The sequence below is a fragment of the Macaca mulatta genome, chromosome 7 (genome assembly GCF_049350105.2).
Source record: "Macaca mulatta isolate MMU2019108-1 chromosome 7, T2T-MMU8v2.0, whole genome shotgun sequence".
NCBI classification, from domain to species: Eukaryota; Metazoa; Chordata; class Mammalia; order Primates; family Cercopithecidae; genus Macaca; species Macaca mulatta.
In genome coordinates, this window is record NC_133412.1 from 114,773,260 (window position 1) to 114,785,822 (window position 12,563).

The following is a 12,563-nucleotide window of genomic DNA, read 5'->3' on the forward strand; positions in this document are numbered from 1 at the left end:
ATATACTACAGAGTTTTTCTATATTTCATTAGTATAAAACAAACACAAATGATATGAGAGCCAGGAAGAAAATGCCTGACACATATAATAGTATAATGAATAAATTAAGAGATAATTATAGATTTTTAAAAAATTTTACAATGTAGGTATTTAGCCAACTAAAATAAAGCACACTTTCTGAAAACTCATATTTTAACATTAAGTCCACATTAACATGATTCCATTTCAGAAAAACCCCCACCTTACCCCCACACCTACACCACCAAGACTTTTTGAGAGTATTTGGCAGAGGATATATTGCTCAAAGCTCTTGAATGTTTAATAGAGCCGTATGAGGACACTTTTAGAACGCTGTAGCCAGTGGTATACTGGGACCAGCATGTTGGCTAGCTGAAACCAGTTATGCCCATTTCTTCCCAAATCTGTGTTCATTGATCTGATTATCACCACATCCATGCCAACATCTATTGTTTTCTGACTTTTTAATTGTGGACATTCTTGCAGGAGTAAGGTGGAATCTCACTGTGGTTTTAATTTGCATTTCCCTGGTGATTAGCGATGCTGAATTTTTTTTGTTAATGTTTATTGGCTGTTTGTATATCTTCTTTTAAGGATTGTCTATTCATGCCCTTTGCCCACTTTTTAATGGGATTTTTGTATTTATTTATTTATTGCTGGTTTGTTTGAGTTCCTTTTAAATTCTGGATACTAGTCCTTTGTCAGAGGCATAGTTGGTGAATATTTTCTTCCATTATGTAGGTTGTCTGTTTACTTTTCTGATTATTTCTTTGTTGTGCAGAAGCTTTTTAGTTTAATTGAGTCCCATTCATTTATTTTTGTTTTTGTTGCATTTTCTTTTGGTGTCTTAGTCATGAATTCTTTGCCCAAGCCAACATTTAGAAGAGTTTTTCTGGTGTTATCTTTTAGAATTTTCAGGTTTCAGGTTTTATATTTAAGTCTTTGATCCATCTTGAGTTGATTTTTGTATTAGGTGAGAGCTGGGGATCCAGTTTCATTCTTCTACATGCGGCTTACCACTTTTTCCAGCACAATTTACTGAATACAGTATCTTTTCCCTAATATATGTTTCTTTGCTGCAAAATAAAAGATACTTAGAAATACACTTAACCAAGGGTGTGAAAGATCTCTACAAGAAAAACAACAACAACAACAACAACAACAACAAAAACAAACAAAAAAAAACTGCTGAAAGAAATCATAGATAATACAAACAAATGGAAACACATCCCCAGATCATGGATGGAAAGAACTGATATTGTGAAAATGACCATACTGCCCAAAGCAATCTACAGATTCCATGCAATTCTGATCAGAATACCATCATCTTTCCTAGCAGAACCAAAAAAAAAAAAAAAAAAAAATCCTCCTAAAATTAATATGGAACAAAAAAATGAGCGTGAATAGCCAAAGCAATACTAAACAAAAAGAACAAATTTAGAGGCATCACATTTACCAATTATGCTACGAGGCCATAGTAGCCAAAACAGCAGGGTACTGGTATAAAAATAGGAATGTAAACCAATGGAACATAATAGAGAACCCAGAAATAAAGCCAAATACTTACAACCAACTGATCTTTGACAAAGCATACAAAAACATAAGATGTGCTTTATAATTTAAAAAAAAGAAAATTGCTTAATATTTAAATGAAAGTAAAATAAATTTGGAACATCTGTTTTTCATCAGTTGGTCCTTTTACTATTTATTGTAGGTAAGTTGTAGCCTTAAAAATAGTGGTTCTCAGCCGGGCGCTGTGGCTCACGCCTGTAATCCCAGCACTTTGGGAGGCCAAGGCGGGTGGATCACAAGGTCAGGAGCTCGAGACCAGTCTGACCAACATGGTGAAATCCCGTCCCTACTAAAAATACAAAAAATTAGCCAGGCATAGTGGTGCGTGCCTGTAATCCCAGCTACTCAGGAGGCTGCGGCAGGAGAATCGCTTGAACCTAAGAGGCGGAGATTGCAGTGAGCAGAGATCATGCCACTGCACTCCAGCCTGGGCGACAGAGTCAGACTCTGTCTCAAAAAAAAAAAAAAAAAAAAAAAAAAAGAATAGTGGTTCTCAAAATATAAGAAGCAGAGAATCACCTGGAAGGCTTGTTAAAACAGATTCCTGAGTTTCTAGTCCAGTAGATCTTGGGCAGACCTGAGAATTTCCACTTCTAAAAATACGGCATTCTAAGGACCACAAGTTGTGAAGTGCTGCTCTAAAATTGCAAGAGTTCTAAGTATTGACTTTATCAACGGTAACCACCCCAACACTGACAGATCACCCAAATCTTTGACACATGAATGCTAGTTAATAAACCTCAGTACCTTTAAGAAGTATAATTTAAATCTTATTGAGGTTATTATCCTCAACTAGTTGACCCACATAATGGAAAACACAAAGAGCTCAGATGATATTAAAAATAATTTGGATATTTTATGATATTCAGCAAGTCAAACAACGATTCTGAAGTTGCTATTTCCTATGTTATAAAATAATACTCCTATAATGTTAATATTTATCCATAAAGTATTTGTCCTTGGAATTAAAGTGTGTGTTTGTACTGTTAGAGGAAAACCTACACCTATCCAAAGTCCAGCAAAAATTGTGGTAATTGGTGAGGGGAAACCACAGTGTGCCTGAACTGTTTTGTTTCATTTTATTAATTTTTAAATTGAATTTTTATTGTGTTTTATCATTTATTTAGTTTTTTAAAACAGTTGTCAACCCCTAATTTGTTTACAGATTTTTCTTACATAGCTTTTTATAATAATACATCTATCACAGGACCTTTGTGTCTCAAAGGTAAGACATTTAAATAATTTTACTACATTCCACAGTCCTAAATTGAATCTAAAGTATCAGTAAGGAAAGTCATACAAAAATAAACGGAAGTATTTATGAAAGAGTTAGGACAAGACAATGTGTACCAGCTTCTGTTATTCTTCTAGAAAGAAGTGTTCCTCCTTCTGCTGGGAGTTAATCTCTACTAGATAGAATACCCTGTAAACTCCTTAGCCATCTTGCTTCAGCAATTTATTTACTCTTGTCTTACTTCCTTTGTGTTGCCATAACAAAATACCATAAACTGAGTGGCTTATAAACAACATACTACTATTGATTTCTCACTGTTCTTGAGGCTGGGAAGCCCAAGATCAAGGTCCCAGCAGATGCAATGTTTGGTGAAGGTTGTTTTTTTCATAGATAGAGACCTCATTGTGTTCTCACATGATAGAAGGGACAAAGAAATGTTTTCATATTTGAGGCCTCTTTCATAAAGGCACAAATCCCATTCATGAGGACTCTGCCCTCATGACCTAATCAACTTCCAAAAGCCTTAGCTTTTAATACCATGTACTATGAATTGGATGTGATTTGTCTGCACGAAAACTAATGTTGAAATTTAATTGCCAAAGAAACAATATTGGAAGGTGGGACCTAGTGGGAGTTGTTTGGGTCAGGGCAGTGGATCCCTCATGAATAGATTAATACCATCACAAGGGAGTCATATTTTATTCTTGAGAAACTAGATTAGTTACTTTGAGAGCAGGTTGTTATAAATCAAGATTGCTCTTCATGTTTAGTCTGTTTACACACATCCAGTAACCTTTCTACTTTTGCACCTTGTCTTGTTGCTGCACATTGCCCTTATAGAAGCCAGGCAGATCCCAGCACCATGCTCTTGAGCTTTCCAGTCACCAGTGTCATGAGCTAAACAAACCTCTTTTCTTCATAAATTACCCAGTCTTAGATATTCTGTTATAGCAACAGTAAACAATCTAAGACACCATCAATTTGGGGGTTAGAATATTAACATACAAATTTGAGGGGAATAGTAATAGTAATTCTTTTTTAGGGCATAGTAATTCTCTTTTCTGTATTTTTATCCTTTATTTCTTGGTAAGACGTGACTTGAAAAATCCTTTAGCCCCATCCACCTGCACTTAAGTCTTCTCATTTGGATGAATGATCTATAATCTTGTCTTTGATTTCTCATCGATCATTTTTTTTCCCTCAATAAGGAGGGTCTGGCTTCTGCTCCCATCACTCCACTGAAAGTGTTTTGTTAACATCATCAGTGATGCTCTATAAATCCTCTCACTTTACTCTTTATGTGACAACTGTCTATCAAGTTTTGGTACTGTTTGCCAATTCATTTCCTGAAATTCTTTATATCCTTGCTTTTCTTGATACATTATCAGCTCTCAATTGAAATATATTGCTTTTCAACTTATTTTCATCATTTTTAAAATAAATTCCTTGGCTATGTTATACCTCTGGGGTCCATCTTTAGTCAGATGTTTAATTCACCAACTCTCATTTAGTTCCATGATTTTAAAAATCATCTATAAGTTAATAATGTTCCAGTTGTATCTCCATCCCAGATTGCTCCCCTGTACTCAATTTTTATATCCAAATGCCTCCTGACAATTTTTGTTTTTAGGTAAACGCATCCAAAAAAGGAATTAGCTCTTCTTACCCAAATTCGATTTCTTTCCACATCTACATATTGGTGTACCAAAGACCACAAAATGTTATTTCTAGGATTCGAAGTTGGAACATAGACAAAATGTGGTATTAGCAGTTGGTAGTGAATTAGGAAAGTTATGTAAGATGATCATATATGAATTACGAATCATGTTCTCTGATGATCAAGCAAGATAAAAGTTTATCTGAAGATAAAGGTTCACAAAAACCCAATCTAGAGAGAGTAGCAGAAATGAGAGACTGTGAAAAAAAAAATGGAGATGTTTTACCTGTTTCCTCAGATCACTTTAGTTCTTTTGTACAACCTTTTCTTGGATTACCGACGATAGTCTTATACAGTTCTAGTAAACTCTGCTTGAGATACTGGGGGTAAACCCTATCTCTTTAATAGTGATCTAATTGGACATTAAACCCCATAAATATTAACTTCTTATAAACTTTAAAATCCAATCTTTCCCCCACAATTCATAGTCATACCCTTTTATTTACTGTTTTAACTACTTTGATTTTTCTTTAGGAAGTCTTTTTTTTTTTCTTTCATTCATCCTTAGCCATACCTTCATCTTCCATACTGCTGAAGGATTATTCCTTCTAAAATAGAAACCTATATTTATTATTCTGCATGAGACCATTTACTAGCTCCCTGCTGATTATCATATGAGGTAAAACTCCTTGGCAAAGTATGCAGATCACTCCACGTCTAGAACCAGGCCTCAAAATATTAAGAGCCATGTGTAAATAACATCCCACAGCCAACATCATGCTATAATAAATGGGCAAAAGCTTGAAACATTCCTCGTGAAAAGTAGAACAAGACAAGGATGCCCTCTCTTACCACCCCTATTCAACATAGTATTGATGCGATACCACATTTTCTTTATTCAATCTATCAGCTAAATGATAAGAACACATGGACACACAGAAAGAAACAACACACACTATGGCCTTTTGGAGGGTGGAAAGTGGGAGGAGGATCAGTATCAGAGGAACAGGAAAAATAACCAATAAGTACTAGGCTTAATACTTGGGTGATGAAATAATCTGTACAACAAACTCCCATGACAAGTTTACCTATGTAACAAACCTGCACATGTCCCCTGAAATTAAAATAAATGTTAAAAAATAAAATAAAAGAAAACAGAATGAAAAAACAACATAGTATTGGAATTCCTGACAAGGACAATGAGGCAAGAGAAAGAAATAAAGGGCATCCAAATAGGAAGAGAGGAAATCAAACAGTGTCTTTTTGCAGATGACATGATCCTATATCCACAAACCCCATCGCCTCAGCTCAATAGCTTCTCTGATAAACAATCTTGACAAAGTCTCGAGATAAAAAATCAATATGCAAAAACCACTAGCATTCCTATAAACCAACAGTAAAGTTAAGAGCCAAATCAGGAGCATAATCCCATTCACAACTGCTACAAAAAGAATAAAATACCTAGGAATACAGCTAACTAGGGAGGTGAAAGACCTCTACAAGGAGAACTACAAAACTCTGCTCAGAGCAATCAGAGATGACACAAACAAATGGAAAAACATTTCATGCTATTGAGTAGGAAGAATCAATATTGTTAAAATGGCCATACAGCCCAAAGAAATTTATAGATTCAAAGCTATTCCTATTAAACTACCACTGGGATTTTTCAAAGAACTAGAAAATATTATTTTAAAATTCATATGTAATCAAAAAAGAGCCTGAATAGCCAAGGCAGTTCTAAGCAAAAATAACAAGCTGGAGACACCATGCTACTCAACTTCAAATGGTACTGCAAGGCTACAGTAAACAAAATAGCATGGTACTTGTACAGAAGGACACATAGACCAATGGAACAGAATGGAGGCCCCAAAAATAAGAGTGCATGCTACAACTATCTGATCTTCAACAAACCTGACAAAAACAAGCAATGAGGAAAGGATTCCCTATTAGATAAACAGTGCTGGGATAACTGGCTAGCCATATGCAGAAGATTGAAACTGAACTCCTTCCTTACACCATATACAAAAATTAGCTCAAGAGGGATTAAATATTTAACTGTAAAACCCAAAACTATAAAAACCCTGGAAGACAAGCTAAACAATACTATTCAGGACATAGGCATGTGCAAAGACTTTGTGATGAAGATGCCAACAGCAATTGCAACAGAAGTAAAAATTGACAAATGGGATCTTCTTAAATTACAGAGCTTCTGCACAGCACAAAGAAACTATCAACAGAGTAAACAGACAACCTGTAGAATGGGAGAAAATTTTTGCAAACTATGCATCTGACAAAGGTCTAATATTCATCATCTTTAAGGAATTTAAACAAATTTCCAAGAAAAAATAAGGAATCTTAGCAAAACATGGGCAACTGACATAAACAGACACTTTTCAAGAGAAGATATATGTGTGGCCCACAATCATATGATAAAAAGCTCAACATTATTGATCATTAGAGAGATGCAAATCAAAATCACAATGATACCATCTCACATCAGTCAGAATGATTATTATTAAAGAATCAAAAAAAAAAAAAAAGAAAAAGATGCTGTTGATATTGTGGAAGAAAAGGAATGCTTACACACTACTGGTGGGAGTGTAAATTAGTTCAACCATTGTGGAAGACATTGCAGCAATTCCTCAAAGACCTAAAGACAGAAATATCATTTGATCCAGCAATCCCATTATTGGGTATATACCCAAAGGAATATAAATCATTCTATTATGAAGACACATGCATATGTATGTTCACTGCAGCACTATTCACAATAACAAAGGCATGGAATTGACCTAAACGTCCACCAACAGTAGACTAGATGAAGAAAATGTGGTACATATACACTATGGAATGGCACACAGCCATAAAAAAATGAGATCATGTCTTTTGCAGGGACATGGATGGAGCTGGAGGCCATTATCCTTAGCAAACTAATGCAAGAACAGGAAACCAAATATTGCAAGTTCTCATTTATAAGTGGGAGCTAAATGATGAGAACACACAGACACATAAAGGGGAATAACACACACCTGGGTCCATCAGAGAGCGGAGGGTGGGAGGAGGGAGAAGTTCAGGAAAAATAACTAAAGGGTAGTAGGCTTAATGCCTGGGTGATGAAATAATCTGTAAAACAAACCCCCATGACATAAGTTTACCTATGTAACACACCTGCACATGTATCCCTGAACTTAAAATCAAAGTTAAAAAACAAAAAACAAAACAAAAAACAAGCAAACAAAAAACACAACAGGGCCTAACCTCACATTATCCTGTGTGCTTACTGCCTTGTACCTTTCTATTTGGTTCATGTCATCTTTGCTGCCTAAAATACCCTTTTCTACCTCACTGTGTGGGTCATCCCTACTTACAGTTTCAGACCCAATTCAAGTGTCCACTTTTGCAAACGTTCCCTGATCTGCCACATAATTATTCCTTTTTTTTGTAATACACAAACACACTCACACCCTCACACTGACACACACATACCCATTTATTCTACTCTATTTCATTTACTTATGTCTTTCTTTTCTTCATTCCAGAATATGAGGTCATTGTTGATGGAAAAGAACACTTCATTATTTATCAGCATTGATTTGTTTGTTATGATCTGCCTATACTCAGAAAATCATAGGTTTAATCCAAGGCACAGCTAGGTTTCAGGATCCTAATGAATATCCACTGGCCTATGTTTTAATCCATAATCCAATTCGCCTCCTCTTCAAGAAAGAGTACAACTTAAAAATTATTATAATTCTTACTGCACCTGATTTAATTGTGAACTCATAAATTCTGTCTTGTTTAGATTAATGATTCTCTTCACAGCACTTCAAATTGTGACTCATACTACTATGTTTACTTAGAACTGCAATTTATCTTTTCCTACTCAAATTCCATAAATATTTTTTAAAACAAACGTCTTTTCTCTAAATGTGGGTGAATCTCTGTTCATCACAACAAGGAATCTCTTTAATATGCTTTGGAGAGCCAAGAGGAGTCAGTATAGTCTAATTGATTTATTCCTTTCTCTGCTTCTCTCCAAGCTTACAGTTTTGGGACATCAGTTTAGTTTAGTTTTGTTTTGTTTTTGTTTTATTAAACTTAAAAATAGTAGTTGAAATACCTGATCTAAAAATCCTCTTCTAACTTTAAGTTTTTATTCTTGGGAAATTCAAGCATTTCCAGATACGAATAAATGGAGTAATTTGTAAAGTAATTATTACTGACCTGTATGTATTCATATTGTTTAAAGGCATATATTATTTTTTGTATAAGCATAAACAAAAATGCAGTTAATCATGTATTTATCTGACAGACCTGGAGCAGTTACTGGATGCTGTTAATGTTTCCACTACAGATGCAAGAAAAGTGTCCCACACTTTCTGTCTGTCTGACTGTGACAGCCAAGATTAAATTAGGTAGGACAGTAATTCCAGAAACATGGCTTGGAGGGAGATAATGTTCATGACACAGAAACAATCTTGTAAACAGCAAATATTTTGTTTTATTCCAATAAAAGAATCTAAAATTTGAATTAAAAATACATTTATAAACTACTTTTCATCTTCTTAGACTGTAAATATCAACAAAACATTTTCATTATAATAACAAGTATAAATCACAGGGGCTGTATGTGAAATTAAGAGTAAATGTGAATTGTGTCATTATAATGTTGACTAAATCAGAGATATAGTACAATTAAATGTCAGATTTGATAAAGTACTTATTCAGTTGGAGTTAAGGTTAATAGACTGTGCACCAAGATTGTTTCATCATTACTTCATGCTTATGAAGTCTGAAACAGAATCAGAACAGGGAATAATCAGTTGCCTTTTTATCGTGATTGCTAAATTTAAAAGACTTCTGATTGTCTTGGATTTCAGTTTCTTAAAGGCAGGTATTCTGTTTCACTTATTTCACAGTTATTAGCTTAGGACAAATACAACAAAAAAATATTTTAAAATAAATATGATCTACCCCTATTGAACAATATGTTCCATGTAAATTTTATGTATATAAACATATGGCTCTAGTTAATATTAAAATCAAAGAGGAGAAATTTAGGCAGGTGTTTGATATCACAAAACAAATGGTTAAAAAAAAAAAAGCCTGGCACATTATCTTATGCATTGTGACACTTAAGATATGAAATAATAAATACTAAATTTGAAAAGACAAAACATAAATTTAAGGATTCTTTGTACTGACTACATTTGAAAAAACTTATCATCTTATACAAATGTGATCTACATAGAATGTGAAACTCTGAATTTGCAGACTGGGTTATAGCTGAAACCACAGATACACTTCAGTACCTTGTGGATGATATTCACTCATTTTCTTTTCCAAAGTTTAACAACTTTGTTCAAATCTGGACTTTTGTTTATGGACTGCACTCATCAATGTTGCCTTTCAATCTGAGCTTTTACTTCTTAGTGTATACCATGGCATAGATGCATTGCACTAAGGCAAAAAAAAAAAAAAAAAAAAAAAAAAAAAAAAAAAAAAAGGAGGGTGCGGTGACTCATGCCTGCAATCCCAGCACTCTGGGAGGCTGAGGAGGGCGGATCACGAGGTCAGGAGATCCAGACCATCCTGGCTAACACGGTGAACACCCGTCTCTACTAAAAATACAAAAAGTTAGCCAGGCGTGGTCGTGGGTGCCTGTAGTCCCAGCTACTCGGGAGGCTGAGGCAGGAGAATGGTGTGACCCCGGGAGGTGGAGCTTACAGTGAGCCCAGATCACGCCACTGCATTCTAGCCTGGGCGACAGAGTGAGACACCTTCTCAAAAAAAAAAAAAAAAAGAAAAGAAAGCAAATGAGCCCCAGTGGGAGAGATTTTCAATCAACAAAGTGTCCAAGACTATATATTTCAAAAAACAGAAAAATATTTTCAGGGAAATCAATATTAGCTTTCAAAGAGTAGTTGCCACTTCAACTAAGCATTTGCTCTATGATTATAAAATCACCTTGCATATTTTTACAAAGAAGAATGTTTTCACATTTACATAAACTAGTGTAGGCATGGCCACTCTACACATATTGTTTTTCTTCTTTGGCATTTAAAGTTTCACTGTAAGTTTCAACTGGAGTGTTCTGTGCAACATTTTCCAGAAGCTTCTTTCCTAACTATTCAAAGAGGTACTCTCCTAATTCTCCAGTTCCAAAGAGAGTCATTCCGACACAGGGCAGGCAAGCCCTTACGTGGGGCTAAGCCAGCCAGGGTTCTTGAGTTTGCCCAGGAAAGAATTCAAGGGCAAGCCAGAGGTAGAAGGAAACAGCTTTACTGAGGAGGCAGTGTTACAGCTCCAGCGGTGCCGCTGCTCCGTGACTGCTCCTGCAAGGCTGCCCCATACTTAGGTAGAGACTAGAAGCTCAGGGCAGTTTAGCAATCACATTTATACACACTTTTAATAACATGTAGAGTAAGAATCCTCTTACCAAGCATAAATCAGAAGTTTTTAAACAACAAAAGCAAGAAAGAGAACTTAGTTGCATACTATAAAGACAGAACCCAATAAGCAGAAATGAGTTGAAGAGGTTGAGGAATCCATCTCATAGCTCACTGGCAATTTTCTAAATGAATGAGGAAGCGTAGTACTACTGAATCCAATCAAAGTTTCCAAGATGAGGTCAGTAGAAAAAGAAACTGCCTTATTTTAGTTCACTGCCTCACATAAGGGTCTATTTCAAAATTAGTAAATTTTTTATTTTTTACATTATGAGCATTTTCACATGTTAGAAAAAGTTAAGATTTAAAACTGCATCTCACCATTTACCAAACTGAAAAATAAAACCTTAGTGTGTTATAAAGATCCATCATATGTGCCTGGGGGTATGTGCATGTTTTACATATGACTACTTCTCTTTTTAAGAAATCATTCATTTACCCTCATCTTATCTTATTAAAAATATAAAATAAACATCTCTGTGGAATATAGGACAAAGTTTCTGAAAATACAGTGTTTAAGTTTAAAAAAAGCATTTCTAGATAACATACAGAGAATTGTTTATGTATTACTGAATAACTATTAACTTAGAGTTTACCTTTATTGTTTGCTTTCTCCATTTTGTTCCGTTCTAGATATGTCAAACTTTTTAATATGAAAGAAAACTGGAGAGTGATATATATCTTAGTAAATGAAGTCTATATCAGGAGGTACCTAATCCTAAAGCATACTGTTATGAAAATGAATGAATGAATAAATGTAATGCTAATATTTTTACACTTTTGGTTACATTATTTAGTATTAAAAAATAAAATAATCTTGAAAATATTCAACAAGAAAATGTAGCAAATCCTCAAAATTGTAAAATTATAAAAGGTAAGCTGGACACACAAATTTGAAAAAAATACAGAAAAGACTACAATGCCATATAATTTTTCACAGTGATTTTTCATGCGATTTCTTTTATTTCCTAAATTCTGTTGACAATAACACTATTATAAAATATATAATAAGTTCTCATAATCAGAGTCATGTTAATTTTTCAACAATATATTTTTTGGTTTTAAAATGTTCTAATGTTACAATACTACAAAATGTTAAAACATGCCAAGCTAAACACAAAATAAAACAATAATTTATGTTTTTGCATATCCAAGCAGAAATTAAATATATACTAGTTATAGCTCAATTAATAATTTATTAAATTAATAGTTTAATGTTGACAATAGACACATTTACTTTAAATAAAGTGGAAAAATACTGCATAGCAATATAATGCAGTTTAAAAACTATTAAACTAATCACATTTTCTACAAATATAAATGTTCATGATTATTTTAATAAACGGATGGTAAATAATTTAAAATCTATATTTAATATTTCTATGTTTATTTTCATATTACCCTATTTTTATTTTCAACAAATTTCTTAATATTTGTAACAATTAGTGTAATATTTTTCCCTCTGAGTTTTAAATACCTAATGATGGAGATTCTTTGTGTGTATATGTAAATAGGAGGTAGTTCCAGAGGTCTCAAAAAAGAACAAACTTGGACTTGATATATACATATATATATATAGAGAGAGAGACAGAGAGAGTGTGTATATATACCTATAGAGAGAGAGAGAGAGAGA

The 12,563-nt window shown here is 34.0% G+C and overlaps 1 long non-coding RNA gene and 1 other non-coding gene across 2 annotated transcripts in view; one reads left to right on the top strand and one right to left on the bottom strand.

Annotated features, from left to right (window-relative positions):
• Positions 1-12,563, bottom strand: part of LOC106999407 (uncharacterized) — a 40,680-nt gene that overhangs the window by 21,509 nt on the left and 6,608 nt on the right. The window lies entirely within an intron of this gene.
• Positions 8,777-8,907, top strand: LOC114679998 (small nucleolar RNA SNORA31). Its single transcript, XR_003732076.1, has one exon. It is a non-coding gene; the product is annotated as a small nucleolar RNA SNORA31 (small nucleolar RNA).